Source organism: Dioscorea cayenensis, unplaced genomic scaffold (assembly GCF_009730915.1).
Source record: "Dioscorea cayenensis subsp. rotundata cultivar TDr96_F1 unplaced genomic scaffold, TDr96_F1_v2_PseudoChromosome.rev07_lg8_w22 25.fasta BLBR01001074.1, whole genome shotgun sequence".
Classification (NCBI taxonomy): Eukaryota; Viridiplantae; Streptophyta; class Magnoliopsida; order Dioscoreales; family Dioscoreaceae; genus Dioscorea; species Dioscorea cayenensis.
The window spans coordinates 4536-11949 of record NW_024087465.1 but is presented as its reverse complement, the minus strand read 5'-3'; the positions used below and the strand labels follow the sequence as shown (position 1 = coordinate 11949).

At 41.4% G+C, this 7414-nt stretch overlaps 1 non-coding gene across 1 annotated transcript; it reads left to right on the top strand.

Moving 5' to 3' along the window:
• Positions 1-6007: 6007 nt before the first annotated feature.
• Positions 6008-6114, top strand: LOC120255570. The gene has a single exon (XR_005535037.1). It is a non-coding gene; the product is annotated as a small nucleolar RNA R71 (small nucleolar RNA).
• Positions 6115-7414: the final 1300 nt, after the last annotated feature.

Below are 7414 nucleotides of genomic sequence, written 5' to 3'. Positions count from 1 at the left end.
CCAATGCACAACAAAAAACAAACACATAAATTTTTTTTCATAGAAATTAAAACAAGAAACAAACTAAAACAGTCCCTTAAATGATGAACTTGAGTTTCCACAAGGTTTAATGAATGAGTAGTGCAACAAGTTTCAATCGGGCAAAACTTTCTAAAAATTCAAGTAAAAACTAGAGCATGATAGTACTCAATGTTAAACAAAATCTCCTAAACTTAAGAATACAACCATTGCAACTAAAATGAACAACCATTGGCTACATGAGCATGAACAATAAATGCACAAGTAAAGAACATGTGTAATGTGAACTTCCCCCCACACTTAAGATGTATATTTCCCTCAATGTACGCATGTAAACACAATAAAGAAGTATAACAATCAAAATATGTGTGTGGAGAAGGGCAATTGAAACAATACTCCCTTGAAATCCTAGTGTACATTTGATGGAGCTAAATTCATTGAGAGTTGAGTTTCAACGGGTTGTGGAGCACACACAGCCATGTGAAAAGCTACATGATCGTGCCCATGATTGGTTCTTAATTCCAAGACTCACAACACTATCAGCATATATACGCAAGGGGGATTCAGTAAAGCTCAATAAGAACAAAATAAAATCGAGCCTATAGAGATATGAAAATGAAATACAACTCGAGATAACTGAACATAAAAGATAAACTCAGAAGGAAGATCCTTTCTGAGTGATACAAGTCCAAAATAAAATGCAGAAATAAAATACGAAAAACATAAAGACAAATAAAGACAAAGACGCCTCAAGCATCGGTGCCAGGCCCCGCTGCCTTTGCTGCTATTGTTGGTGATGCTGGTGGTGCTACTGGAGATGTCGGTGGAGTGGGGGGGTCACATCAAAAAGGGGAAGTCACATCTCGTTTGAGAATCTCTTGTAAGATGTCGAGACGCGCCATCACCTCTGAGTAGTTCGCAGCCTGTGTAGCGTGAACCTCAACCAAATCAGCATATAATATGCCCATAGTACTCTCGAGCCTCTCAAAGCGATCATGGGCTTGAGATGGAGAGAAAATGTGCACTAGAGGTGGCTCCTGTGTTGTGGAAGGTACCTCTATCTCCATGTGCTCTGGCTATGGCTCGGGAACAGGCTGAGACCCCTGATAAGTGCTTGTGTATTAGTAATACAAAGTATTATTTTCTTACATTGAGCATTATTTTTCTCAGATTTTATAGCTTATGCATGTAAATTTTTGTTCTTTTATGCATTTAGGGTTGTGGAGACAAGTGTGGAAGAAAGGAACTAAAAGTAGATCATGGATGCAATTTTTGATGAAGTCTTGGATTGAACAAATGTGAAGACACAAGTTGTGCTCAAAGATATGTGAGTGTGTGCCAACCTCCATTGTGCTCAAGCGAACACACAAATTGGAGGGGCACAAAGGCAGTCACACTCATGTGTTCTGACTTGTGCAATACTAGCAAGATCTTCTTCAATGTGGCTTTTATTAAAGACGCAATGTGATCAACCGTATGGATGTGTACCCATTCATGTGGCCTCAATGATAAGAGTGGATTTGGGAGCATTTTGGCAAAGCACTATAGCAGGCAAATCACTGTAGCAAAAATCATTGTCGCAGAAAATTAATTTCTGTAAATCCACATGGCCGTGTTGAAATTCCACATGCCTGTGTGGATGCCCGATTTCAGCCCCTATAAATACCGTGATTTCAGACATTTTGAAGAATCCTTTTATCATCTTTTTCCTATCTTGGAGAAGCTTTGGCTAGGTCTTTGGAGTGGTTCTACGACCTTCGACACCGCATTCCTTCAGAGAAGAGTTATTGGGGGAGCTTTCATCGGCATCGATTCAGCGAGATGTGCCCTAGACTTGATGAGGGAACCCTTGTAGAAGACGAGGCAACTCCAAAAGACCATCGATACGGACTACGAGTGGGTTTTACTTATGGATTGCATGCTTTTACATTAGATTTCATTATTGATTGTATCTTGCTCTATGGAGAGCTAACCAACTAGTGGGTGCTTGGACTTGTAAATCCTAGGATGATTTTGTTTCATTGACCTTTTATTATGTTTCTTTAATTGATGTTTTAATTGAGTTCCAATCTTGAATGCTTGTTGACTTGATTTTTCCTTAGAGTGACACTAGGGCTGAGAATCTATATTGGTAATCCTTGTGAATATGTGACACTTCATTAGGATTAGACAAAGCTAGATTAGAGAGGGTCGAGAGGAAGAGTTGAGAGGTAGTGGAACGTCCCCTTTTTCCTTCCGGTGCGATTTATTCTACCTCCATGTTCTAGGAGTTCTTTGCGGTTACAATAGAGTGAAGTGCTAAGAGACGAACTCCACTGGGGCTTAATTGCGTAGGCAATAGAGTGAAGTGTTGAAGTAATTCTTAGTGCTGGGGCTTAATTGTGACTAAGGGTCTTTTTCTTGGACCAAAGGGTTAATCTATATTAGCGAATAGGGTTTATCACTTGGAGTCCCTAGATCTTTAAGAAACTTGGCACAGTGTGAGGCGTCGAGAGTATTCAAGATTGATACTGTCCGAAGCCTCTGAGCTGAATGGCGTCGATGCTGTCGAAACTGGAGTATGAGCGGTCGAACTTAAAAGACGCCAACACCTCTAACGTCAACATGTGGATAGCTAGCTCTTTGATGTACAATAATCTGCGCCAGCTACTGACTGAGAGTAGCTCCTCTACCTCATCTGTCATCTCGTCACCCAGCTGTATCTCTCAATGCACTTAAGTCTAGGAAACGAGATTGTCCAAACTTCAGCTTTGATAACTGCTCGAAACGTGCTTGGTGTTCAGGGATAGCGAACACAAGCTGCTCAGGAGAAGGCTCATGAGGTTGTTTATTGGTAGCTTTCTTTGATCTGGGGGCCATATCTACAAGAATTGAAAAGAGATTTATCAAATCAAACTCAAAACCTAATTATGCAAAAATCCACATGGCCATGTGGAAGTTCCACATGCCTGTGTGGATGTTCGGGGCACAACAACAGTGCGGTTGAATCCCCAAATCTCACTACAAATCCTCTCCAATCTATGCACATTCATTCTACAAACATTCACCAGCACTCTAATCATAATATTCAAGCAAAATAGACCACCATGAACAAAAGAATACAAGATTAGCAAAGATAATAGAGTTAAAGAGCCTACCAACAAAATAGAAATCAAAAACTTTGAGAATACGACCAGAAAACGACACTAGAACCCTTTAAATAGACAGAGAAGGTTGGGAAGAGGAAGAATAGGTTTTAAAGAAAAATCACGCCCTTTGGTGTTTTGTGTATCCACACTGGCGTGTGGAAATTACCCAGGCCCATGTAACTCCCACAGGGTCGCTCGTAGGGCATACACATGCCCCTCTGTGCTCTCAGGATAGCTCTTTTTTTTGCCTCTAAACGCCTTTACACAAGCGTGTGGAAATTTCCCACACCCATGTGCCTGACCTACAGGCCTCTGTGGCTTCTCTGTTCTCTAGAGAATTTTGGCTAAGTGTTTCACACGCCCTTGTGGAAATTCCACACGTGCATGTGGATACTCACAGGGGGACTCACAAGGTACTCACATGCCCCTGTGTGCTCTCGGGATAGAGAAGAAGTCTCTACAGAGTTTCGCACGCTCGTGTGGAAATTACCCATGCTCGTATACCATTCATAGGATCATCCACAGGGGCATACAAACGCCCCTGTGTCTTCTTGGGATGGAGACTTGGTACTTTGCAGAGATCCACATGCTCGTGTGGAAATTGCACACGGCCGTGTGATTTCTCTAGATGACTCAGAACAATTACAGACTCTGCAAAACATTTCTGCATCACATATACACACACAGAGACTGCATATACATTAAAAAACATCTAAAGAATCATGGAAACATACTCAAACAACCTAAAAACTTCACCAATCACAATTAAGCACACTAAAAACCAACAAGCTGATAGAAAAACACTACAATAGCATGTAAAAATCAAGACACCAACACTCAAGCTTTTATTCATGCAAGTACTAAACTAAAACCTAGAAAAATAGTAAAGGCTTGGGTTGCCTCCCAAGAAGCATTTGTTTAACGTCACTAAGATTAACGTACCTGTCCTTATCTCACGGGGATTCATAAATGAAGGTTTATTTCTTGCCTACAACTTGAAAGCATGATGAACATAGTTTTTGCAAGGTAGAGGAGGAGTTATTGACTTTGTTACCACACAAGGATTCATCACCCTTACTCCTTGAATACTTATCCCCACTAGTATTGGGGCATTTCTTGTGATGTCTCCTTGACCTTTTAAGCTTTTTGATCATCCTCTTCATGACTCCCGGGGTAGGTTGCATCTTGTCCTCTAGACCAAGTGATAAAACTTCTTCATTCTCTATCTCTTGATCTAGGCACCCCTCCAATGGGTCTGGACACAACATTTCCTGCACATAATCATCAATCAACTCACCGATGGTGTAAATAAAATATAAAGTATCATCAAAATCAAGAGAATGTCGCATGGCCTCGGCAAGGCGGTATGTCAACTTGTTATCTCTAACTCTTAGTGTCAATTCCCCACTGTCCATATCAATGAGAGGTTTGGAATTACGCAAGAATGGCCTCCTAAGTATCAATGAAACCTCAACATCCTCATCAACATCTAGCACCACAAAGTCCGCAGGAAAGATGTACTTATCAACTTTCATAAGTACATCCTCAATGATGGCCCTCAGATGTCTAACTGATCGATCAGCTAATTGGAGTGTCATCTGAGTGGGCCTAGGCTCTCCCAAGCCTAGCTTTTGAAAGAACGTATAAGGCATGACATTGATGCTAGCCCCTGAATCATCCAATGCCTTCTCTTCACCCAAGTTACCAATGTTGTAAGGAATGATGAAGCTACTGGGGTCTTTCTTCTTGTTCAGCGTATTCTTTTGCAACATTGCCAAGCATAAAGCATCTGAGATCACAAATGCACTCTCCTCCAACTTCCTCTTGTTGGTTAAGAGGTCTTTGAGAAATATTGCATAGTGAGGCATTTGAGACAACGCTTCCACAAATGGGATATTGATGTGCAAAGGCTTAAATAGACCCAACAACTTCTTGTATTGCTCATCATTTTGGTCATTCTTCAGCCTTGAAGGATAAGGGGTTCATGGTTTGTAAGGTGGGGGCGCCACCTCCTTCTTTTTATCTTTCTCCTCAACCTCCACTTCCTTGGGTAACTCAACTGTTGTCTTCTCAATTGGGAGCGTACTCTCAACTTCTCGACCACTCCTCAAAGTGATCACCTTTACATGTTCTCTTGGATTTGTCTCCATGTTGCTAGGCAAACTTCCTCGAGGTCTTTTCGAAAGTTACTTCGCAATTTGACCGACTTGATTCTCCAAGTTATGCAATGATGAGGTGCGGTTGCGAAGTGTGGCTTCAATCGACTGGAATCTTATGTCCGAAGATTGAATGAACTTGGTCAAAGCCTTCTCCAAATCAGTCATCCGGTTTTCCAACCCTGAAACCCTATTCTCCATGTTCCGGGCATGTTGTTATGGTTGGAAACCTGATGGTGCCATGGCCTTCTGTTGCCCTTGATTACTCTAAGAAAGGTTTGGGTAGCTCCTCCACCCCGGATTGTAGGTATTGCTATACTGATTTCCGTGACTTCTCATTGTATTACCTAAAAAATCCACCTGTTCTACTAAAGTTGTACCGCTAATAGCAATCGGGCAATCAGATGGAGCATGTCCTCCCCTACACCCAGTGCAACTCATCACTGCTGCCACTCTAGGAGAAGTTATAGTGTCTAACTTCTTGCTGAAGACAATGATGTAACTGCATCGATCTCATAAAGTCCAGCTAACTTCTTTCTGTCTCGTGTATTCCACTGAAAACTGTTCATAGCCATCTCCTCAATGAGCTGTCGGCCTTTTTCGGGGGTTTTATTGCCTAAGGTACCTCCTGCTGCAGCATCAAGTAATTGCTTTGTTCTTGGGTTTAAACCATTGTAGAAAGTTTGGATAATCATCCACTTGGGGAACCCATGCTGAGGACATTTCCGCATGAGATCCTTGAACCTATCCTATGTCTCAAAAAGAGACTCCAATTCCATTTGCACAAAAGAGGATATTTCATTCCTGAGCTTCACAGATTTTCCAGGAGGGAAATATCGGGCAAGAAAAGCTTCTATTATCTCCTCCTAAGTAGTGATCGATGCTCTAGGTAATGAATGCAGCCATTGCTTTGCTCTCCCTTTCAAGGAAAATGGGAAGGTCCTCAACTTTATAGCATCATCCGTGACTCCATTAATCTTGAACATGTCGCACACTTCCAAGAAATTCTCAATGTGATTGTATCGGCCAACCATTTAAATTGTGCTGACTGCTGTAATATCTGGATAAAGCCTGGCTTGAGCTCAAAACTCTAAGCTGTAATCGGTGGCCACACAATACTAGACTGCATGCCAAGAACTGCGGGTCTTACATAATCTGAGAGTGTACTCTGCTGCTCATGTTGTTCTGCCATATTATCAGACCCTTCATCTTCTATCTCAGCTTGATTTGTCTATTCTTATGCAGGTTCCTTTCCTTGTCTATGAGTTCTTCTTCCAATTTCAGGATCAGCTTCAACCAATGTCGAATGGTTACCTCGGGTCATAACCTGGAGCTGTAATCAAAGAAAGAAAAGCAAATTAGAATGATGGAAGAATAAGAAAGTGTGAAATAGACAAAGTGATGAATAGCTAAAATAACAAAGTGAAAATGCTTCCGAAACACCTATTCCCCAGCAACAGCGTCAAAAACTTGACACACCCGTTGCGTGTGTGTACCATAAGTGTACGGGTTATTGAAGTAATAAAGTACCCCGGTGAGTAGGTAGTCGTATCGACAGGGAATAGTTGTTAGAAAGCAAGTAGTGATGCTATTTAGCTATAGAGTGAACCAATTCGTGCTTTGAGCGAATAAAATCAATTCAAACAAAAATAAAGAAAATAGACAAGAGAGCAATAGGAATAAGGAGAGGTAATCGATATGAAGATGGGATATCTGGATAATGCTCACCCTGGGGCTATTGTTTCAAGTGCAAGACTAATTATTATGTCTCCTAATTGAACTTTAATAAGTCATGGAAATCCAAAGATACACGGTCCAAAACCTAATGTCAACTGTGACTAACCCTTACACTATTCCCCAGTAAAAAGGGATGCTTTTGATGCCTCACACTGTGTAAGGATGCTTGAAGCTCTAGGGATTCCAAGTGATAAACCCTACTCCCTAATATAGATCTAACCCTTTGGTCTATATGAAAGACCCCTAGTCATGATTAAGCCCCAGCACTAAGGATTACTTCAACACTTCACTCTGTTGCTCACTTTGTGGAGTTTGTCTCTTAGCACTTCACTCTATCATGACCGCAAAGAACTTTTGAAACGTGGAAGTAGGATA